The 25398-nt window shown below is 38.7% G+C and overlaps 1 protein-coding gene and 2 pseudogenes across 2 annotated transcripts in view; 1 reads left to right on the forward strand and 2 right to left on the reverse strand.

Moving 5' to 3' along the window:
- Positions 1-25398, forward strand: part of RBMS1 (RNA binding motif, single stranded interacting protein 1) — a 267850-nt gene that overhangs the window by 65808 nt on the left and 176644 nt on the right. The window lies entirely within an intron of this gene.
- Positions 1052-1778, reverse strand: LOC102824911 (annotated as a pseudogene).
- On the reverse strand, positions 5737-6665 carry LOC102825298 (annotated as a pseudogene).

The raw sequence follows: 25398 nt of genomic DNA on the forward strand, positions 1-25398 counted from the left end.
ACAACAACAACAACAATATTTAACATATATTAAATATATATTTAATATAAAGATAATGTTAATTTTTTATATTTAATATATAATGCCTTTAGCTGAGAGGTTTGTGACTTTAACTATGTGGTCTCCAAGTACTTTATTTACATATCAAATTATTACTGCCATCAGGAATTCATAGTATACTCTGAAGATTTTCCTCCTTAATCGTAATTAATTTTCTTGTTAAATGCCATCAGGTTGGTTCCGACTCATAGCGACCCTCTGTAGGGTTTCTGAGGAGCAGCTGGTGAGTTTGAACTTCTGATCTTACAGTCCAGTGCATTATCCCACAGTGCCACACCAGGATTCCTTAATCTTAATACACCCATTAATATGAAGGAATACAGTATTTATTTTATCTGTAATTTATTTATATAGTGTATTTATCTATGAAGGGATGTCAAAAAGTTCGTGGAAAAAATTGATTATCTTTCAATTCCATTTTTCCATGAACATTTTGATGTTCCCGTAAATATTTAACTATGATATGTACAGTATAATAATGTATATAAATATGTTATTTACCTAATATTTCTCTTTTTTTATTTAAATAATATTTATTGCTAAAGCTAATTGACAGTGTTAGGGAGAAAATTCAGTGTGAATACCAAAGAGCTGAAAGACTGATACATAGAGCTTTAGAATTGCTGCTACTCATAAACTCTTTAGATTTTATCCAGGGTTAACATAACAGAAAAGGGGGTCTTTTAACAAACATGCTAATAACAGGCTATGATAATCTGAACTAGAACTTTTAAACCACTGTGGAGACTTAACATACCCTTGGTGATGGTGGTTATGTGCCATGGAGTTGGTTCCGACTCATAGCGACCCTGTACAGGGTTTTCCAGGCTGTAAATCTTTACGGGAGCAGAAAGCCTCATCTTTCTCCTGCGGAACAGCTGGTAGTTTCGAACTGCTGACCTTGCAGTGCGCAGCCCGATTTGTAACTGCTATGCTACCAGAACTCCTTTACATACCCTTAGCTAATGTTATAAGTGTTTATGACTTAGGTTCAAGTTCTTGCTTCAAAGAGTAACATGGGTTGAAGAGACTTTTGAACACTTGCCATCTCTTGCTGCTGAGTATCCATCATCATTTGTTTCTGCCATATAGCCGTTTCTTTTCTAAATTCATTTTGCTCACCACTCAGAAGATTTTCATGATTCTTCTCCATTTCTTCCATACTCTTTACAAACTGCTCATATAACTGTTTAACTGCTTTCAATCTCTGGCTCTGAACAATTCTACATTGTTGAAAAATCTTTTGTTGCTGTTGAAACACATTAGTCAGTTTTTCTTCTTGTTCCTCCGTTTTCTGCACAGCCATACCTCACTACTGAAACAAAGTCAAAAACTGCTGAGAATATTCTTGGCGAAGTTTCTGTCTTCATTCTTGTTGTGTTTTCCAAACATTTTCAATTTTCTGGTTACTGCTTTTGAGAGAAGCCTTGGTATACAGTTCTAATCTTGTTTTCTTTACAAGAAGGGCCTTGTTAATGTCAGCTCCAAATCTTTCCAGCATATTCTGTACTTCAGCCCCAAGATCTTTTTTGACTGTTCCTGTGGAACACGTTTTCTTCCATGCTTATCAATCGCTTGAGTCTTTCCTTCTAGAAAACCATCCTCAGAAACCCTCAGATTCTCTTCTCGACATTCTCAAATTCACAGGCACGGATAATCTGCTCCTCTATGATTTGTTTCACAGATTTTCCAATGTACTTTCTTCAAGAAGGTGTCATCATGGATGTTTTCCCTGGTGTGTGCTTCATCTCTGCAACACTTATTTCCAGCATTTCTTTAAAGGTCTTTCCATCAGTGTTAATCTGGACACACACACGTGAATGTCTGCTTGTTAAACAAAATAACTCCAGACCTCCTCTGTTCATCACCTAAAAATTCCAATGTGACATTGTACACATTCTGCCAAATAGTAAAAGCAGAGTAACTTTTCTAGCAATTGAAAAAAGGAATTCTGCTTTTTCCATTTTCCCACTTGGTCCTTACACTCATGTGTACGCGTATACACACATATACAGATACATACAGTGGTTTCTACTTGTGTAGCAAAAAATAGAATGCATGGTTGCCTATCTTGTTGAGAATGAAAGTACTTAAACTATAATAAGACATTCTGTAGAGAATTTAGGGCCCAAGATATCCCCTTTTAGTTAATGTCTTTAGAAAGCTAAATAAGAAAGCAGATGACAATTTACTAGACCTGGTGTGCCTTTGTAGAATAAGCACTGAACTACTAACTGCAAGATAGGTGGCTCAAACCCACCAGCTGCTCCTTGGAAGCCCTATACAGGGTTATAATGAATGAGTTGGAAGCAACTTGACCTACGGCACTTAACAACAAACATCTACAGGTAGAGGGCAGTAGCTAAATTTATTAGCCAATGTCCTACTTCCTGTGTAAAACTGAACACTGACTAGAAGCTGAATTGAAATTAAAAGGTGCATAAAGTGCATTTAACTGATTCTCATATAGTGAGTTCTTTTCCGTGATTTGCAACACACATTATCAAACAATCTCTAGTCCTTTCCGGCTCTTTCTAAGCCTGGATGAGGGAGCTATGTTTTCCTTCAGCATAAATCAAAATCATTTCTATTTGACATCAAGACAAACAAACAAAAACCAAAAGAAAGCAAAAAGGCAACATCACATGGGTTCCCTCATCCTCTCTAAGTAATTGTCCTTTCCTGTCTTCTGAATTCATGCTGCATGATCTGGCGGACTGCATGCTTTCTTTTCCCATGTTTAGTATGTACATGAATAAAGTCATGGATGTTCTACACTTACAAATATTTCATTCTAAATAGTTGTGCTTATGAGTTAAAATAATAATAAGACTGTCACTTAAATTGGAAATAGAGCAGGATGTTTATATCTGTGCTGAAACTTTTTAAAAAAAGCTTAAAGGAAAATATTTATGTAGCAGAAAATTTCTGGTTCCTATAGGATGTGTAGTTTAAGCACTCTATCCCTGTAATCCTTTCAGTGTTAGGGTGCCCAATTCTACTAGTATATTTAGTGTGGTAGAAAATGAAACCAGGCATGCTGTGAACACATACAATTTACATGTAAACAACTAACATGTTTAACCATTGTTTCTCAAACTGGGGGCGTGGGAACTTGACCCCCCCCAATATCTCTATAATAAAATGTTAATTGAACTTGATCCTAGACCTAAACATAAACTCAGAATCATAAATTTTAGAGAAAACATAGGAAAATGTATGTATGGTCTTGGGATAGCCAAAGATTTCTTGGACTTGACAAAAAAGACACATCATAAACTAAAAGACTTGATATAGTGAACATCATCAAAGTGCCATTGAGTCGGTTCCAACCCATAGCAACCCTGCATAAGGTTTCCAAGGAACAGCTGGTGAGCTTGAACCACCAACCTTGCGGCTCAAAGCGACTTTGCAGTCCAGTACATTAACCCACAGAGCCACACCAGGATTCATTAAAGTTAGACATGTTCAAACCCACCAGTCTCTCCTCAGAAACCCTATATAGGGTTGCTATGAGTCTGAACAGACTTGATGGCAATTATCAATTCATCAAAAGATATGTTTATGAAAATGATAGACAAATACCAATTGGGAAAATATCCATAGTACATATATGAGGGGACTTCAATAAGTTAATGGAAAATTTCCATTGTCTTTTAATACCATTTTCCCCAAAACCTTCTTGAAGCCCTCACTTACCTAACATTAGACTTGAATCCAAAATATGTAAAGAATTCTTAAATATCTAAAATAAGATGAATAACCCAAATAAAGACTTGAACAGATATTTCATTAAAAAATGTATGTGAATGGCCCATAATCTCAAAAAGGTAAATGCCAATTAACGCCATGTGAGATACCATATCATATCCACTAGAATAGCTACAATAAAAAAGACTACCAATGTCAAATGTTGGGGAAGATGTATGGTGGTGGCTGTGTGCCATGGAGTCAGTTCGACTCATAGCGACCCTGTGCAGAGTTTCCGAGGCTGTAAATCTTTACGGAAGCAGAACACCTCATCTTTCTTCCACGGAACAGCTGGTAGTTTTGAACTGCTGACCTAGCGGTTCACAGCCCGAATCATAACCACTACGCTACCAGAGCTCCTTGGGGAGGATGTATAGCAGCATCTGGAATTCTCACTCATTGGTAGGCATGTATGTAAAATGGTCTGATCACATTGACAGTTTCTCATAAAGTTAAACATGAATTTACTTTATGATCTGGCAACTCCACTGAGGTATTTACGAATAAGAAATAAAAACAGAGGTCTACCAAAAAAAATCAACAACATAAGAATGTGTATAGCAGCTTTGTTCATTTAAAAAGCTGAAAGCATTCCAAATGTCCATTACCAGGACAATAGATGCATGAATTCCCTTATATTGAAACTACTCAGTAATAAGGAAGAACAAATTACTGATCCAAGCACAACATTGATGAATATAAAAAACATGCTGAGTGGATATGTGCTGATCTTTTTGTGTGAAATCCAAATACTGGCAAAACTCATTTATGGTGACAGGTATCAGATAATGGTTGAAAGGGTTGGGAAGAGCTGATATGAAAGAACCCTGAGGAAAAATTCTATGTCTTATTTTGAGTGGTTACACAACTGTATAAATTAACAAAACTCATGAACTGAATGTATAAGTCCTGTGTGTTTTTTGGGTCTATGATCAATGTTAATTGCATCTCAAATGTAAAAAGAAACTGTTTCCTCCACCACCACCACCACCACCCCACCCCAATAATTGCAGACTGATAAATAATCTAAATAAGTGGTCAACGAAAACAAGGGATTCCCTCAGTAAGATGGATTGACCCACTAGCCCCAACATGGACTTGATCACGAAGATGGCAAAGGAATGGACAGTGCTTTAATCTGTAACACATAAATTTGCCATGAGTTGGAACCAACTCAACAGCAGTCAACCAAAACAAAACGATTTCTTGGAGCAAAGTGAAGCACAAATATGTCTGCGCTATGAGAAATCCTTAAAAGAGAGAAGGCCCTGGAGTCAACAGCCAACTAAAAGTGGAAGAACGAGGCCTCAGTAGCAGCAAATCTGGGGATATAACCATTTTAGAATCAGCAGATAGATGTGGGGCAGTCTTTGCCTGCAGTAACAACGGTTACACTTGTGCTTTGCCCAAAGGAGAAGGTGATATGTAGAGATACTTCCGGGGATACTTACTTTTAAAAATTAGAATAACAATAAAGCTATTTGGCATAATTCTTCCAATGACATCCATTAGTAGATCCAGTAAAACCCAGCTCATTCTCAGGTGCATTCTCAGGGCTTCCAGGCCACACCCAGGCTCACTCATTCAGGACACAGGTTATGTGTCCTACATGTACTCCGGAGAAGCCCAGGTGGCATAACACCCTCAAAGGCTATCAACTGGATCTGGTTACTTAGGAAGGCCCAGGAGCCTTTGGGAGTCAAGAGAGCTAGGTTTGTAAATTACAACCTCTGTGATCATCTTGTTATTTTTAAAAGTATGATCAACACATCTTCCCAATTCAGAACAGTGGATGCTTGGACAACCAAAGAAATATAGGTACCAAGTCAAGTCTCAGTCACAGCTCTAGGGCAGACGTTACATTTTCACAGGACAATGATGAAGACCAAAAGTAGATTATGGGATGCAGGCACTGTGTACGTGACCTCACAGCACTAAGACCTGCAAGATGATCTCTGGGCTCTCGATGTCTCTTTTGCTCTGCACCACCTTGAACTCCATGTGGGCCAGATTGGGCTTCTGTCCCTTCCCACCCTGGACTTTTGCTCACTGGATGGTCCTCTATAGGATGTGGTGCATGGCAGACCTGGTTTTCTCACATGCCACTTTGAGATTGTTGGGATGCTTGTGCATCCAAGCCAGGAGCGTGGTGGCAAAGAGGCCCCCCATGCCCATGAAGACAGCATCTACCTTGCACATCTCCATCCCTATCTACTCTGTTGTCATGGAGCTGCTGGGCCTCCATGTCCTCTGGCTGCCCAGTGTAATCAGGTATTCGCTGTCCCTTGGGGATGACTGATCAGAATTGGTGATGATCACAGTGTCGGGGCCCATGAAGTGCAGCACATCTATCACCTCCACACTGCTTCTTGACTATGGATCTTTCTGCTGCTCAGCACCTCAGCCTCAAACTGGCTAGAAGTCATAATGTGTGCAATGGGCACAACCTTTTCTTGTAAACAGAAAGGAGATCTTCTGGAACATACACTGAACCTTCACCATTCCACTTGTCCCCCATCACTGGACCACACATGTACTTGAGGCTGGAGTTCTGCTGCCTCAGATCTTGTACGATGTCTACCACCATAACCAGGAAGGATGCATCCCGGGCGTAACCTGTGAGCACATAGTCATACTTGTTCACATTGCTCAGCTTGAGGCCTTGTACAACTTGTGTAGTTCACTGGAGTTCAGCCCTTGGCCCTTACAGTGGGCATAGACTGTGTGGTTTGAAAACTGCACTGAGTGAACAGCGTCAATTTCAAATCCCAGCACCTGCAGTGGGAAGGTGCAGCTGCCAAGTAGCGGTGGACCACGTGGCTCTGGATGAAGAGCACTCTGCACTCTTGCTCCATGCCAGGTCTGCACGTGGCAGGGAACTCATGGTTGGCGGGGAAGCCAGGCTACCTCTCCAGGGATACTTCTGGCGTTTCTTAATTTAGGAGTCAACTACCCAACAGATCTGTAAGTAGATGTATGTTGGAGGTGGAGCAGAGGCAGAAACATCCTGAGACCATGGACTCTGGATTGCTTGGAAGTGTCAGATTGTCCCTTGGCCCTGCTTCCAAGAACGCCTGCAATGCTGGATGCTTCCTCAGACAGGAGGTGGAGTCCGCGTGGTCAGGCTTCCTGGTAGAGAAAAAGAATTCCTTTATGTTAACAGTTACTGGAAAGCATTGATTCTGCAAAGATTGCCGTTTGCCTGCATAAACAATGGACTTTATATAACTTGATTCTCCTATGGAGTCTCTTGCAATAATCTCAAAGAGTATTCTTGATTTCTGAATGCTTTGACGGGAAGGGAGTGAGGGCGGCAACATCAAAGCAACATCTTCCCTCTCAGAAATGATAGGAATAGCAGGTCCTTAAGGTATGTTTTATTTCTTATCGAGGCCCAGTCAGAAATCTCAGCTAACATCCCGATCATAGGAGTGAAAGTGATACAGGGCAATTCTCTTTGGAGTCAGCCTCTAGAAAAATTTTACTTGTATGTCTTTAATCCTTAAAATGGGGAAGTATCAAATGTGGCTGCAATTGGAATGTGATTTTAGAAAAACTGTGATGTTTCACTTTGGTTCTTTGACAATCAGTGCCCTTGATTTTTCCTAAATGACAGCATTGTGTATTGCATATGATGCCTGTATCATCTGGTATTCCATAAGATACCAGCCCTCGCATTTCATACGTTTCCTATGTCATACATTTTAAAGATGGAAGATGTTGCATCCATCAGTCCCTTGGGAAGTTGACCCAGAAGGAAGCACCATATTTATGGACTGCCATTGTTCATAGTCTTATAAACATTCCAAGATTCATGTTAGCCAGAAAATTGGTAATGGTTCAACATCTGTTACTGATGCATATACTGATGGAAAGATGAGAATTCTGTGTGATAAATACCTGATTGAGTGTTGGCATTTCTGACAGAACTTGCAATATTTCAAATTGAATGAGGCACTAGGTGGACTTGACTCTATGGATTATAAATCACTTTCTAATGGACTATATACCATGCTTGCTAATTGTACTAAACTCAGAGAGACTACAAAAGAAATGGGAACAGTCGATGGTTTGTACCTCTCTCACCCCCAGAGTACCTTTGGAAGGGTTCAGATGGGAACCCCAAACTTGTAGACAAAAAACTAAGAAGAATGCATTCTTCAGGAGTAACTATCTCTGGGTACAATCTAAATGGACTAGGGACTCTAAAACAGATTTTATATTGGGAAGTTTCATCATTCACCATTCTAGACTTGCCTGGGTTATTCATTTATTTGTCATGACATTCAAATTTATATTGTCTAATAAAATATTTCCCCAACATCATTTCATTGCAGGGAAATAAACATTCTCCTTGCACAGGTGAACAAGATTAATGTGTAAGCTTAGCATTTATCTGTGTCTGTTTTCTAATGATTTAAATTTCTGATCCCACTACTGAGTTAAATGTTTGTGTTGAAAAAGAAGGGTCAAGGAATTGAGTTAAATTGAGGAAAGTTATGTGTGTGTGTAGTGGAAGGGGATATGGTAAGTATGAAATTCTAGGGTGTATGCCAGAGATGGACAGATTGCCTGCATGGTTTGAGTTTTATAGGTTTATCTGGTTATTTTTCTCCATCGCCCTTTCAATTTTGGTTTAAAGACCTTATTTGATGAGTCTCTCGCCACACACATTTTCCTAAACAATGTAAAATGTATGCAACTCTTTTTCAGTAAGCAATTACTCCGTTAGCTCTTTCTTTCTTTTCTTTTCTTTTTAGCTGCTAGTGGTAGTAAGAGTGAGACTAATGTGGCAGGAAACCTCAAGGGTGACCTTTCGTTTTGGGTGGGCCTTGTCTATGATAGTAACACTCTCAGAAATGTTTTTTTCTCAGCCATATTTAAACAAGTGAAAATGGGCAACTGAAGCTTCCAAGTTATTCCTTTGACCAAGAGTAGAAAGGAGAAGTAGCAAATTTGGTGATACAACATGGAAATAGCTAACATAACGAATCATCCTAAAACAACAATTTATTCTTTCTCATGATTCTGTGGCTCAGGAATTTAGAAAGGGTTTGGCTGTTGGGTGGGTCACTTACTGCATTCAGCTGCATTCCCTCCTTGAGGACTGTTCTGCTGGTGGCTTGGAAGATTGTGACGGTTTTGCTTTTGTAGCTGGTACCTCTTGTTTTGCTACGTAGCATCTCCCTTTCTATGTTGGTAGCCTGGGTTTTCTCACAGGATACTTGTTATTGTTGTTACTTGCCATCGAGTTGGTACTGACTCATAGCGGCCCTATGTACAACAGAACGAAACACTGCCCAATCCTGGACCAACCTCACAATCGTTGCTACATTTGAGTCCATTGATGTTGCCACTGTGCCAGTTCATCTCATGGAGGGTCTTCCTCTTTTTCTCCAACCCTCTACTTTACTAAACATGATTTCCTTCTCCAGGGACTAGTCAGTGGTCCTAAAATAGTTGGACTTGGTGGCGAGTTTCCAAGCAGGAAGGTGGAAGCTGCCAGCCCAGAGTCAAGATGAAGAGTGATAGATTAGATTTCTTAATGGGTAGAGAGGCATAGGTGTACAGGAAGAAGGAGATTGGTTCTTAAATTGTTATTTAAGATTATCTGTCTTAAGATTATATTACTCAAGTTAGAAAGGAAAACTTTAGAAAAATTACCAACTTTCATTTTTCCCAGGAAGGTACGCTGCTACAGTAAAGATTATGAAATGTTTCTTGGTGGATTGTCTCATGGAGATAATGATATGAACCCAGTAACGTTGATCAAAACACCTCCCTTTACCCCATCACAGATTGGTCAATCCTTATTAAATAATAACTTGACTATCAGGCAGGACATTTATTTACGCTCTGTAGTAAAGTCCTTGGGATACTATAATTAATGCATTCTTGATTCTGGAAGATTTGGGCAAAGATGGTTAGCTAATTTCATCTAAACCTGTGGCACTGTAGGGTAAGCACTGGCCCTCAAGGTCAATTTGAATCTCAAGGTGATGGATCAAACCTACCAGCCGCTCCTCGGAAATGCCATGTAGGGTCGCTATGAGTTGAAATCGACTCAACGGCACTTAACAAAAAGGAAACTTGAAAATAATTTTTGATTTCCCATTATCCTATTCTAAATGACCATATAAGTTTTCTTGCATATATGCCTCCTTTCTAGAGGAGTAGTATGGGTTCATTTTCTCACAACCAGAGTGGAACTTGAATAAATATGCCTTTTTTATCTGAAAAAAAAAAAAAAAAAGACTGGAATTTGGATGTAAAAATCCTTCCCAATACAGAGACTAGTCTATGGATTGGTGAATATAAAAATATACTGTTTCTATTGCATTCCACTTATAATAGGATATATTGCATAACTATTGTGCATTAGGAGTCCTGGTGTAGTACCATGGGTTAATGCGCTGGACTGCAAGGTTGGTGGTTCAAGCTCACCAGCCACTCCTCAGAAACCCTATACAGGGTCACTATGGGTTGGAACCAACTCAACAGCAGTTGACAACAACTCTGTGTATTAAATATTCTAAAGAAAGAGCTATGGAATAGGAACCAGAGGATCAGCATTCTGGTCAGCGATATTCACTCAATTACTTAACTTCAAGTCTTTTTCCTTATCGATAAAATGAGGTGCATAATTCCTAGTTGGCCTGCCTCAGAGAGTGTTTGTAAACTTAAATGAATAAAAGTATTCAGAGACACACAGAGGTGTGAAAACAAAACAAAACCCACTGCCAGTGAGTCGATTCTGACTCATAGCAACCCATAAGAACAGAGTAGAACTGCCCCATAGGGTTTCTGAGCCTGTAAATCTTTATGGAAGCAAACTCCCTCATAGTTCTACCATGGAACTGTTGCTGGGTTTGAAATGTTGACCTTCAGGTAGCAGTCCTATGCTTATCCCATTGTACCACCAAGCACCCTAAAGTAAATGAGTACTCAGTGATAAAAGGCATGTTTTTATACCCTCAAAAAAAAGATAGAAAAAGAACTCATTAGATGTGTAGGGTATCTAGTTAAGCTGTGGTGGTGGTTATGTGCCGTGGAGTTGTTTCCGACTCATAGCGACCCTGTAAAGGGTTTCCAAGGCTGTAAATCTTTACAGGAGCAGAAAGCCTCATCTTTCTCCCGCGGGACAACTGGTAGTTTCAAACTGCGGACCTTGCCGTTCGCAGCCCGATTTGTAACCACTACGCTACCAGAGTGTTTGTGTTAAATCCATATAGGGTTTCTGGGGAACGGCTGGTGGGTTTGAACCACTGACCTTGCAGTTAGTAATCCAGTGCTTATACCAAAGTGCCACACGTGGATTCCAAGTTAAGTTGCATTGTTGTTAAGTGCCATTGAACTGGTTCTGACTCACAACAAGCTTGTATAGGGTTTCTAAGGAGTGGCTGGTTAGTTTGAACTGCTGACTTTGTGGTTCAAACCGGCCTTACAATCCATTGCTTTATCCTACAGTGCTACATCAGGATTCCAAGTTAAGCTATAGTGATATTGTTGTTTATTTTTAAGTGCTGTTGAGTCTGTTCCGACTCATAGTGACCTTGTATAAGGGTTTCCAAGGAGCAGCTGGTGAGCTTGAACTACCGACCTTGAGGTACGAACTGACCTTGCAGTGTAGTGCATTAGTCCACCGGACCACACGGGGACTCCAAGCTTATAGTGATAGTTTAAAATAAACCTATTCATTTTCATACAGAGTTTTATCAAGACCCAACTTTCATTTTTGGAGTTCTGGTGTGATGTTATAGGATAAGCACTAGACTGTTAACCACAAGATCAGTGGTTTGAACCCACCAGTTGTTCCTTGGAAACAGGGTTTTTATGAGTAAGAACTGACTCGATGGCACTTAATAACACCAATCTCTATGGGAGCAGACTGCTTCATCTTTCTCCTGTCCAGCAAGTACTGGCTTTGAAACACTGATCTTTCTGTTAGCAGCTGAGTGGCTAACCACTGCAGTACCAGCACTTCTGGCTAATGTACCAGATCCATTGAGTATTTCATTCCCTGGTAAAGCTGGGTAATGGTGATCACAGGGTTTAGCATTAGGCTTGTCCATTAGGCTTAGATAAGATGTTACTTCTTTCCCTCCTTGACAATATTTTTAGCTATCTTGGTCAGAGCACCTTTTTTTCTGATCAATTTAATAAGGTTTTTAAAAGACCATCAGATAATCTAGTTGTTTCTATACTCCTATTGGTCATAAATTGCCACAGTTAACTGGTCATATAGTTTGCTTCTTTGTTTTTGAGGAATTCAGTAAATTTTTACACCTGTGATATCTAGTATGGTAGTTAGCCTTTAGTGCTATCTGCCTCCCTAAATTTAAATTCATTAAAATAAAATTTTCAGTTCTGCAATCCTGGGAGCCAAATTTCAAGTGCCATTAGACACCATATGGGAAGATATAGGGCATTCACCACAACAGAATTTTTTAATGGGAAATACCAGTATAGACTAATTTTTATCCCATGTATTTATTTCTCCTAGTGGGGTAGTGAGTTACATGTTGGACTGCCAACTGCAAAGTCAGCAGTCTGAACCCACTAGCTATTCTGAGAGAGAAAGGTGAGGGTATATGTTACCCTAGAAACTGACAGCCTCTGAAACCCTAGGGAGCAGTTCTTCTCTGTCTTAGAGAGTCGCTTTGAGTCAGAATTGACAGTACGGCAGTGGGTTTTTTGGTTATCTCTGTCAAACACACTTTCTTTCATGCTCTGGTAGCGTAGTGGTTACGAATCGGGCTACTAATCGCACGGTCAGTTCGAAACTACCAGCTGTTCCGCAGGAGAAAGATGAGGCTTTCTGCTCCTGTAAAGATTTATAGCCTTGGAAACTCCATGCAGGGTCACTATGAGTCGGAACCGACTCCACAGCACATAACAGCAATAAAAACAACAATGAGGAGAAAGAGGAGGTCAAACTCCTGTCGTATGTGTTTATTTTTTAACTTTTAATTATGAATTTAGTGAAAGTTAACAGAGCAGATCATCAGTTTTACATTTAACAAACCATACACTTTGCAATCCCCACCATGTATCAACAGTTAATAGTATTCACCTCTATTCATTTTAACTATTGCATCCCTCCCTGTGTCTCCCGCTACCTTCATCTTTCCTCTACTAACCTCCCTTGTGTATTGCTTGCCCTGTCACCCATATGAACATGTGCAAACCCTCTAACCCATGAATAATTTTCCCTCTCCCCACCCCCGTAACTATCATAGATTTCATCTAGAAAACCTTTTTTAAAAAAAAACACAAAACAAACAACTTTCTACAACACTGGTCTCATGCAATATTTGCCCTTTTGTAATTGACTAATTTCACTCAGCATAATGTCTGTCCTCCAGGTTCAACTATGTTGTTTAAGGTTTTTTAGTATTCCATTGTGTGTATGTAACAAAGTCTGTTTAACCATTCTTTTGTTGATGGGTGTTTAGGCTGTCACCATCTTTTTGATATGTCTTTTGTAGATAGCATATTGAAGTATCCTGTTTTCTTATCCATTCTGCTCTTTATATCTCTTGACTTGTACATATAATCCAATTTTTTGTATTCAGTGTAATTATCAATAGGTATGAATGAATTGTCATTTTTCTGAGAGTGTTTTGTGATGCTGCTGGATTCTTTGTTTCACATAATTTCCTATGCTGAGTTCATTTGAGAGTTTTCATTTTCATTTCTGTTGTGTTAATGTTTACTAAATATTTCTGATTTTCCTCTTTTTTTAAATTTTATTTTTATGTGCATGTGTATTATTTTTCTTGGGGTTTACCCTGTAATTTACTGAATTTCCCCCTGTTTAAATTAGTCTGTTTTGTATTGAAATCTACTTGACTTCTTTGCCATTTGGAAGTTCTGTATCTACACTATTACATACTCTTTTTGCTTTGTAGTTGACTTCATTATACACTGATACCTCTGGTTTCCTATTTTCAGTCTTGTATGTTTGTTTTACTTTAAATATTTCTGTGTTTAGATTGAGTTCTGGGTGGTCTTGTCATGAATGGTAATCTCAGGTTGTTGGTTGCTGTTGTTGGTTCTCAGTCCAGAGAACACCCTTTAGCATTTTTGGCAAAGTTGGTCCGGTTTTTACAAATTAATTTAATTTTATTTATCAGGAAATGTCCTAATTTCACTGTCATGTATGAGGGACATCTTTGCAGGTATACCATTCTTGGTTGGCAATCGTTTTTCTTTCAGACTTTTGTATATGTCATTCCATTACCTTCTTGCCTGCATGGTTTCTTGCTGAGAAACCGCAGTTTATTCTTATTGGTTCTCCTTTTTAGATAACTTCATTTTTCTCTAGTTGATCTCAGAATTCTTTCCTTGTCTTTAATTTTGGAAGGTTTAATTATGATATGTCTTGGTGATTTTCTTTTGGGATCTATCTTGTTTGGCTTTCATTCAGCTTCTTGTATGCTTATCTTCATTTCTTTTGTGATACTAGGGAAGTTTTCTTCCAACAACTCTATAGCAATTTTTCTATGTTTGCCTCTTTCTTTTCTGAAATTCCAATCACCATAAGTTGTTTCTCTTCATGGTGTTCCACATAACTCTTAGGTTTTCATCGGATTTTTTAATTCTTTTATCTGATTGTTCTTCTAGCATACTAGAATTTAGAGATTTGTCTTCAAGCTCACTAATTGGGGCTTCCATTGCTTTGAATCTACACCTTTGCCCTTTTAATGTATTGTCCGTTTCTGAGATCTTAGTATTAATCTTCTAGAGTTCCAATTGCAGGTTTTGTATTGTTTCAAACTTTATTTTTTAGGAGTGTTGATGAAATATTCGTAATGGGATGGACTCAAACTACTGGCTAAGAGTAAGAATTTTGAAGTAGCTTTGTATTGAATTTATTTGTATCTGTTGCCCCAAGCAGTGATTGTTGTTGTTAGGTGTCATCAAATCACACAACAGAATGAAACAATGCCTGGTCCTTTGCCATCCTCTCAGTTGTTGTTATGTTTGAGTCCACTGTAAAAGCCACTGTGTCAATCCATTTCAAATGAGGTCTTCCTCTTTTTCACCGATCTATGTTACCAAGCATGATACCCTTTTCTAGGGTCAGGTCTCTCCTGATAACATGTCCAAAGTACTTTATATGAAAGTCTCATTATCCTCGCTTCCAAGAAGCATTCTGGTTGTGCTCCTTTCAAGACAGGTTTGCTTAGTCTGGCAGTCTGTGGTACTTTCAGTATTCTTGGCCAACACCATACTTGAGTTGCATCAGTTCTTCTCCCGTCCTCCGTATTCATTGTCCAGCTTTCATGCACATAGAAGATGATTGAAAATGCCATGGCTTGGATCAGGTACACTTAGTCCTCAAAGTGACATCTTTGCTCTTTATCACTTTATTAAAGAGGTCTTATGCAGCAGAATTGTTCAATGCAGTGTGTCATTTGACTACTGCTTCCATGAAAATTGATTGTGGATCCACGTAAAATGAAATCTTAGACAACTTCAGTTTTTTTCTCTATTTATCATGGTATTGTCTGCTGGTCTAGTTGTGAGGATTTTTCTTTCCTTTACATTGAGTTGTATCCATACTGAAGTCTTTGATCTTCACCAGTAAGTGCTTCAAGTCCTTTTCATTTTAATCAAGCAAGGTTATGTCATTTGCATATTACAGGTTGTTAATGAGCTGTTCTCTAATCCTGATGCCATGTTCTTCATGTAGTCTAGTTTCTTGGATTATTTTGTCACTATGAGCTCTGGTAGCGTAGTGGTTATGAATCGGGCTGTGAACCTTAAGGTCAGCGTTTCGAAACTACCAGCTGCTCCGCGGGAGAAAGATGAGGCTTTCTACTCCCGTAAAGATTTACACCCTCGGAAACCCTGTACAGGGTTGCTATGGGTCGGAACTGACTCAATGGCACTTAACAACAATAATACAGATTAAGTAAATATGGTGAAAGGACACATTGAGGACACACACCTTCCTTGATTTTAAATCACGCCACAGAGTATTCCTTTGTTCTGTTTTAATTACTGCCTCTTGGTCCATGTACAGGTTTCACAAGAACACAATGAAATATTTTGGAATTCCCATTCTTTGCAATATCATCCAGAGTTTGTTATGATCCACATAGTTAAATGCCTTTGCATAGTCAATAAAGTACAAGTAAACATCTTTCTGTGAACACAGTGACTCCCTATGATAAGTGTTGTTGTTGTTGTGAAGTGCCGTCAAGTCAGTTCCGACCCATAGCGACCCTGTGTAGGGTTTCCAAGGAGCAGCTGTAATGTCATTCTGTCACCAAGGCTATAATTTATAACTACTGATCCCTTCCTCCTCTTTGTTTCTAACTTTTGCTTTCCGATCACCAGTAATTATGAGTGAATCTTGATTGCATGTTTGATCAATTCGGTGGTTGTAGGTAGTTGTATTTGGTTTCTACATAGTTTAGAACTATGTATAAGCTAAACACTTTTGTTAGTGACTACACTTTTCTTATTGAGTGATATTTTGTCCTCTAAAAAGATATTGTATGACATGCTTCCACATTGGAAGAAGTCATATGGGCTTAAACAAAGTTTCTAATTGGCAGTGTATACAGATCTTGATTTATACCCATTGAAATATTGACTTTAAATAAAAGTGTCATAAAAATGTGAGATTAAAATGATCAGGAACTGAGTCCTTATCACATAAACCCAAAGTCAATGATGATTTCACAATGTCATATGCAGGAAGCACAGTCCAGCTGCACAGATACGCTCCTGGCTAGTCCACAGGAGCTTTGAAATTATAGTGCTTCATGTTGAGAGATTGATATTTAAATATACTTGGGAATTAAAATTCACTTTATGATGAATAATTGTTAAAAGGCTTAAGATAGCACTATAGAGATATGGTATAAAGAAGAACAGTGTTGAAAGGCAAGCCATATTTCTCAGACCAGAATTAAAAAAAAAGTGTAAATAGTGTGGTTTTCCAGATGGATCTTTCAAAATGGAAGCCTCTTTTTTTACCTTACATTGACATCATTTTTGCAAACTTGGTAAATCAGAGTGGCTCTTTATTGTCTGTTAATAATTGCTCAATGGACTGATTTTTGTTGTTGTTGTTAAGTGCTGTCAAGTCAGTTCCGACCCATAGCGATCCTGTACAGGGTTTCCGAGGGTGTAAATCTTTACGGGAGTAAAAGCCTGATCTTTCTCCCATGGAGCAGTTGGTAGTTTTGAACCGCTGACCTTAAGGTTCGCAGCCTGATTCGTAACCACTACGCTACCAGAGCTCCTTTTTAGTCATTTTAATTGTGAAGCTAAAAATAAGGTTCTGTTTCTGGAAACTTGAATTCTGTGAGCAGATTTGTTTCAAGCATATTTTCATGTCATCTTACCAGACCAGTGAGAGTGGGTGTTCACTGAGGAGGAGCTCTTGCCAGGGAGGCAGGAGCCTGGAACCTCAGAGGGGAAGAGTACCTCACAGCTTGTCTTCATGGATTTCCTCTGTGATGAGAATTGCCTGGTTGGGCAATGAGGATGATTTCTCACATCGAAGTCTGCTTTGTTGTGGGTAGTTGGGCAGGATACTTCACATACCTGCCTAGGATTCCAAATCATTCAGTGAACACTTGTCATCAGTGTTTCCCAATCACTGTCATGACACATCAGTGTGCCACAAAATTTTCCCTGGGGTGTTGTAGCAGGTCCGACTTTTCCCAGATATCTCATTTCTTTTCAAACGCATTGCCACCTGGCTACCTGTAATGTTTGCACCCTCTCCTGCCTCATCCCAAACAATTTACATTCCCCATATCTGGATTTAATCGAGGACTTTTCTTGCATAGGGTTCATCCGCGTTCCTCTGCAAGTTACCAAGCTGTTGTTGGTGTAAAGGGTTAACTCAGTCTTCACACATTGGTCTAACAGCATATCATTAAAATGTCATTTCTTTTGAGTTAAGCCTTGCCATTGTCCTATTAAATAACCATTTCTTTAATTCCCTTAAGGTTGAAAGCCATCTGGGACACTGGAGTAGGTGTGGGGTGAGGAGGAAGAATGAAGAACAGAAAAACACTGTAGAAATGACAACTCCTTGTGAGCTTTAAAAATGTGCTTGTCTCAGTCTTCCCCATTGGTATAGGCTCCTTCAGAAGCTCCTCCACAAAGCTTTAGAGTTGCCATTGGAGTTGCTCTTCTACTTGTTCTCCCACAGATAATCAGATCCTTATCCTACTACTCATCAGAGTCTGCTGTGCCACTCTGTCATTAGTGCCGGTGCCTTTCTTGTTGAAACTATCAGATCCTGCTTTGTATCTTCAGAAGTGCTTAACATATGAACACACAAATATATTAGATTTAAGTGACTTAAATATAAGAGATTTATGTTCAGTAAATATCACTGCATATGCACCTTATACTGTCCAAGAGACTGGGGCTAAAAACACACACAAACACATATACAAAACCTTCCAAAATAGATACAACCTATTCCCTCAGGAAGCATTCAAAGTGAAGCAGAAAAGATGGATATTAAATCATAGTATAAATTTCAGCTTGATGAATCCAGAAAAGGAGATGTATTGTGGGCTGGGTAATAGGAGGCCCTAGCCTCTTCTGAGGGGATAAAAGGGAGGATGCCCTTGGAGAAGTGGCTCATGATAAGATTTGAAGAAAACGTGCAAGTTAGCAGGCAAAGAACCAGAGGAAGAGCACACCAGGCAGAGAAGATAGTGTGTGTGAAGCATGCTGCTGGATTGGGAGCCTGAGGAGGGTGAGGATCAGAATGACCCGAAAACCTGGAGCTTAGTGATGAAAAGTGTTGAAAGTGTGGTGGCTCTAGAGGATAAGCACTGGACTGTGAACCACAAGGATGGCGGTTTCAGCCCATCAGACGTTCCTCAGGAGAAAAATGAAGCTTTCTGCTTGCTCCCTCCTGTGCAGATTTACAGCCTCAGAAACCCTATACAGGGCCACTGGGAGTTGGAACTGACTCACAGCACTTACCAACAATAATAACAAGTGCATGAGGAAGAGAATGGTGCGAGGTGGTGCTGGAGAAGAAGTATGTAAGACTGGAATCTTATAGGGATTTATGAGCCAAGTGAAGGATTTGATTCTTTAGTGTAAGATCAAGAAAGCCACCATTGAAAATTGTAAAGTAGAAGAACCAAACTCCTGATCTGCACTACTGCTTCCAGAGATCAAAAATTGTAAGTTGTTTTTTAATGTCAATGTTCTGTGCATAATGTTGTTAAGTGCCATTTCTTAATGACCCTGCATAGGGTTTCCAAAGAGCAGCTGGTGAATTTGAACCTCTGACCTTGCAGATCAAACTGACCTTGAAGTCCAGTGCTTATCCTTCAGCACCACACCAGGACTCCATTGTCATCCTTTGAGCTGGATAACTGTACATAATACCCATGAAATATATGAGGGAACTTCAAAAAGTTAGTGAAAAAATTCCAATATCGGTTTGAAACCCATCTTGTATTATTCTCAGTAGCTGTCTTAATTACAGAAGGAATGCGGTGGCACAGGACTACGAACCACAAGATCAGTAGTTCAAGCCCAACAGGCTGCTCAGTGGGAGAAAGATGAGGCTTTTCGATCCATGGTGTCCCTGTATAAGGTTTCCAAGGAGCAGCTGGTAAGCTTCAACTGCTGACCTTGTGGTTCAAACTGTCTTTGCAGTCCAGCTCATTAACCCACAGTGCCACACCAGGACTCCATTCAGGAACCCTACAGAGGGTTGCTATGAGTCAAAACTGACCTGCGGACACTGAAAACAACATTTTAATTAAAGAGGAAAATGTAGCTCCTCAAAACCTAATTCCTGTTTTAGTTTTATTGTTTAGTTATAAAAAGGAATACTACAATCATACTTTATTGCTATTAGTTTTAGAAGTTAAATTCACTCTCCATGTTTATTGATACAAAGGGAATGGTGAACTCCCTCTAGTGACAAAAAGGTTTTCTTTTATCTTATCAGTGAGCTGCCCTGATAGAAGATGGCTGACTTAAGTTTATCAAAGTACAGTTTCAGAAATGACTAGTGCTCTCCACTTTCTCCTCTCTGAGTTATGGTAGGTTTGTTCATCTTTAATGAGAGATAGTCACCTTCCCAAGAAACACGGGCCTATGGGTAAAGGAAAATGGAAAGGAGACTTTCTGTAACTTTAAAAGTATAAAAACCAATAACTGTTCCTTTCAATCTAGGACCAAGTCAACATTATTAAATTTTTACAATTAAAATACCTTGGACACTGGTTACAAAAGTAAACTGAATTTCAAGTTTGTCTGCAGAATTATTTTTTTGGAGCAATAAATGAACTTCACTGCAAAAATTCTTTAGAAAAAACAATGTGTAACTATTGAAATGTGAAGCTTGGAAAGCACTTCCAGCCAATCTGTATTAAAAAATGTGGTCCATCGAGGGGTGTGCAAAAGTCATATGTTTCTCTTCTCAGATCTGAATTTTCATAGTCAATTGGGAAACAGTGTTCCTTATATGTCATTGAAAACATCATTTCAATTATAAGAGGAAGCATAATATCAAAGGGTGGGAACAGAAACAGAGCTGTTATAAACATTATAAATGAAATTTTCCTATCTACCCCATTATCAGGAGAGTTATTAAAGCTCGTTTACTTTCTCTCTTACCTGTAATATTAACAGATTTATTCTGATTCTTTAGAAAAGGCAATTTTCTGTATGCTGTGTTAGAAAAGACATTTTTACAAAGTGTTGTCTTCCTAACTGTTTACCCAAATTGTCCCATGTTACTATATATTATACTGTCTGGTACGGTGACACCATCTCGCTCTCTTCCTGTCTGCTATGATAGGAAAATACTCAGGGTGGTAGGAAGCCATAAATTTTTTCTTTTCTTTTCTTTTAGTCTCCATAATGTGTAATCTCTGATTGTCAAAATAATTCCCAGAGATCTTGTTAATGTTTGAGAGTAAACTTTGAAGTAGTAAGGTTTTACTAAAACAAACTGTTCAATAAAAAGTTAGATTCTGTTTTTTTCCAATACCTCTTTTCGCTCAACATTTATAACTGAGTATGTGTCTCTTGTGGCCTCGATTACATCCGGTGTTTTTTGCTGGCAGCATTTCCTCTGCTGAGGCCCTACTTTATTTGCCAGGGTATATTTCTGTGACTATAAAGAGAGCAAATCAAGTTGTATTAGAAAGTAAAATTCAAAAAAAAAGTGTAACTGATTTTTGAAACAAAAAATAGGGTATTTGTTACAAACTGGTGATGTGGCTATTAAAATGTTGTGTACCTCACAAAAGTGTACAGAAAGTATTTTAAGCCATCCTGGATGTTTTTTCTTGAATATTTGTAAAACCCAATTTAACTAACAGAGACTAAAGATCCCCCCTCCTGCTTCAGTTGCACAGATTTGAAATAATGAAGGTGAATTTGCAATTCTTAAAATGGTGTTTTCTTCCAACTCTCATAGAAATGCTTTTTGGAACAGTGATCTGTGCTAACAGCTGTATTTAATTTTGAGTAAAAGTCACTTCCTGAAGAGAATGAAATTCAACTTAACATGCAAACTTGCCTCAGACGTAATCCTTTTAGAGTCAGTGTACTATGTGATTATGAAACTGGGCACAGGCACCCTGATGAGGTGATTTCTTGTAAATAGAACATAATAGAAACCCTTAATCAATCCCTGTGTTTTTTTAATTTAAGATTTCCGTAATCCGAAAGCACTGAGTATTCATAGTTATAAAACTATCCTGATTTTCACGAATTTTGATTCTTTGATATTTTAAAAATATAATTCACTTGTGGAATTATATATATTTGAAATCTGTGTCTATATCTGAGCACTGAGGCGTAGAATTCTCACTTTCTATAAGGAGCTCTGGTAGCATAGTAGTAACTAATCAGGCTGTGAGCTGCAAGGTCAGCAGTTAGAAACTACCAGCTGTTCTGCGGGAGAAAGATGAGGCATTCTGCTCCTGTAAAGATTTACAGTCTCGGAAACCCTGTACAGGGTCCCTATGAGATGGAACCAACTCCACAGCACTTAACAAGAACAACAGCATACGGGAAACGTGGCTTTGATTCCTGGCCAGTGCACCTCAAGGATAGTCTATCATTGGAGGCTTGTATGTTGCTATGAGACTGAACAGGTTTCAGTTGGCCTTCCAGACTAAGGAAGAGTAGGAAGAAAGGCCTGGATATCTACTTGCAAAAAAACCAGCAAGTGTAAACCCTACAGGCTAAAAAAGTACAATTTGCTATCGATCATGTGAATGGCATAGGATCAGTTAACATTTTATTCTGTTATGCTTGGGGTCACCACAAGTTGAGGGTCAACTTGACAAAAAGTTACAGCAACAATAACAGTGTATTTCTATCTGTCTGTCTGTCTATCTATTTATATTTACACACCTACACATATGTATACTTAGACTTTGTTTTTCAGAATTTTAACATTGTTGAATTATTCTTAATTTTCAAGCAAAACAGAATTCTAATTCTTTTATGAATTAAGTAACTAATTCTGAATTAACTAGTTCATGAATTCAAAATAAATTTTATAATCTTAGCTTTATAAGTGAATTGATTTAATATAAATATGTTGTTGTTAAATGCTGTCGAGTTGGTTCCGACTCATAGTGACCCTGTTTAGGGTCGATTTAATATAAATATGTTGTTGTTGTTAAATGCTGTCGAGTCGATTCCGACTCATAGTGACCCTGTATAGGGTTTCCAGGAGCAGCTTGGTGGGTTCAAACTGCTGACCTTGTGGTTCTCAGCCCAGTGCTGATCCTACAGTGCCATACTAGGTTGTTGTTGTTAAGTGCCGTTGAGTCGATTCTGACCTATAGCAACCCTGTATAGGGTTTCCAAGGAGCAGTTAGTGTGCTTGAACCACCGACCTTGCAGTTCAAATGACTTTGCAGTCTGAGGCATTATCCCACAGCGCCATACCAGGACTCTGCCATACTAGGAGGCTAATATAAATATGGAAGTACAGTTTTAACCAATTTTTTAAAATATCTGTTGTGTAGCTATGGTTGATTTTTTTTAACTGGTATAGGAATCACTATTTTATTTTGAAGAAAAAAAAATGATATAGTAATATGAAAGAGCTTCAAACAGTTTGTAGGGAAATCCCGTTATTTTAAAATTGTATTTGTTTTCAAGTCTCCTTGTATAACTTAGACCTTTCTAAACTATCATGATTTCATGCCATAAATGGTAATGTTTTTACTGTATCAGTTGTTTTCTTTATGGATCACACTTTTGTTGTCTAAATAATGAATGCACGGTACCTTTTGTTTTCAGTACTAGGCTCTCAAGTTGAAACACATTAACATATTAAGCCAAAATTGGCGAACAGTTTTTAAGAAAAATTCCAGCCTTCTCAATTTGTCAGAATTAAACCCATTTCCGGCTTTACTTTGGTAACAAAGAAGGCCCTTGGCTTTTTTTCTTTCCTTGACCAAATCACTAAGTTGCCTTGAAGACCTTTGTTTATATTGTCTTCTTGCATTCTTTTCCTCTTGACATGCTTTCCTCCCTCCAGCAGTGAAATCCTAATTAAAGAGAGGCCACTGTGACCCCAGGTTGTTTAGAAGTCACAGGAATATGGTGGAGGCACAGATCTGGACAGGAAACGACCATTCCTAAACTATAACACAATCCTTAGGACCATTGTACAAAATAAAAAAAATCAGTTGCCTTCTGATAGCACAGGAATTGCTATGTGACTTTAAACATATACACTCCAACCCAAATAGAATTCTTAAGCCTTACTTGAACAGCAGATCACATGTACACTTTTAATAAGAATTTATAAAAACTTATGTTAAATCTTATGCATCAAGTGGTAGCATATTTTAGATACACTGAAATATAAACTTCAAAAACATTTTTTAATTTGATGAGGGATCCTCTTATTTATATGTGGCCTTTTTAATCTGTTTTTTGGTAGGGGTGGAAGAATATGTCTTGCTATTCCTTTTAGAGAATTTAAGGCAGTAAGACAGCTCAGATAGTCTGAGAATTTTTTTTTTTTTGACACCAGCTAAAACTTTAACTGAGATGGTAAGAAAAATCAAAGTGGTATCTGGCAATTGTATAGATGCAAGTATTATATATATATTTTTGTATAATAAATGATTTGACGGAAATGGAAATAATTTAAGAATTTGACACCAATAAGCCTGACATCAAACAATTTCCTTCCAGAAATGACTTGCTGTTTGGTAACAGTGGTTAAAGCACTTGACTGCTAACTGAAAGGTCGGTGGTTCAAACCTACCAGCTGCTTCATAAGGGAAAGCTGTGGCATTTAGTTTCCATGAAGATACAGCTTTGAAAACCCTATGAGGCAGTTCTACTCTGATCTGTAGGATCACTATGAGGTATAAACTTGACAGCAAAGGGTTTAGATTTGGTGTTTTTAAAGTCCAAGGAAATAATTTTTTAATACAACTTTGTTCAAAAGCATTTATTTTAGCAAGGTGCTTTTGGTTGCAAGTAATAGGAAACCCCTTATAGTTTCTGTTAAGTAATGGGGTTGGGGCTGTTTTAAGAACTGCTCTGAGAACCAGTAAATTGCCTTACCAGACTTCAGGATGTACATGACTAATAATGAAAGGTTGGTGATTTGAACACATTCAAGTGCCTCACAAGAAAGGCCTGGTGATCTACTTTAGATAGGTCACAGCCTTAAAAACATTCTGGAGCTCAGTTCTACTCTGCAACACATGGATCACTGTGGGTCAGAATCTGGCACTGCTGGTGGACATGGGCCTCATGGAGATCAACTGGAGATTTAGTCTCAAAAGTACATACTCAAGAGCAAGAGCCTTGAATTTTCCCTCTAGAATGTCTACCATTTTTGTCAATCAGTTGCTCTTTGTTTACCGTCTTGCTGTCTGCTGGCCTCTCATTGCTCTGCCTCTTGTGAGTCTCAGTACTGTTGAATATCACTACCCAGTGAGTCACCATTAAAGGGATGATTTCTCTGTCTCATTGTTTCAACTTCCTCCTAACTTCAGCTTACTCATGGCTGGCTCTGCAGCCACCTCCTGACATCCATCTTTCTACAGAGCACTCAATCATTACACTAAAGTAAGCATGCTTTAGGTATTGGTTAGATGCGCACATGAAGCACATTGTTAGGGAATAAAAAAGTGCTTTCCTTCTCTTCTAATCAACTTCTGAAGGAGGTAGTAAGACATAAAATCACTAAAGGGTATCAGGAATAGTTATTTTGAAAATTTTAAGAGACCTAATGCACCAGACTGCAAAGCCATTTGAACTGCAAGGTTGGCGGTTCAAGCTCACCAGTCACTCCTTGGAAACCCTATGCAGGGTCGCTATTGGTTGGAACCGACTCGATGGCACTTAACAACAACAATCAACCAAAATAGATCCTTTTTGGAAGAAGTGTAGCCAGAGTGCTCCTTGGAGGCCGGGATGGCCAGGCTTCATCTCTCATACTTCGGACATGTTGTCAGGAGGGACCAGTCGCTGGAGAAGGATATCCTGTTTGGTAAGGTGGAGGGTCAGAGAAAAAGAGGGAGACCCTCAATGAGATGGATTGGCCAACTGGCAGCATCAGTGGACTCAACCATGGCAACA

The sequence above is a fragment of the Chrysochloris asiatica genome, unplaced genomic scaffold (genome assembly GCF_000296735.1).
Source record: "Chrysochloris asiatica unplaced genomic scaffold, ChrAsi1.0 scaffold00181, whole genome shotgun sequence".
Taxonomy (NCBI): domain Eukaryota; kingdom Metazoa; phylum Chordata; class Mammalia; order Afrosoricida; family Chrysochloridae; genus Chrysochloris; species Chrysochloris asiatica.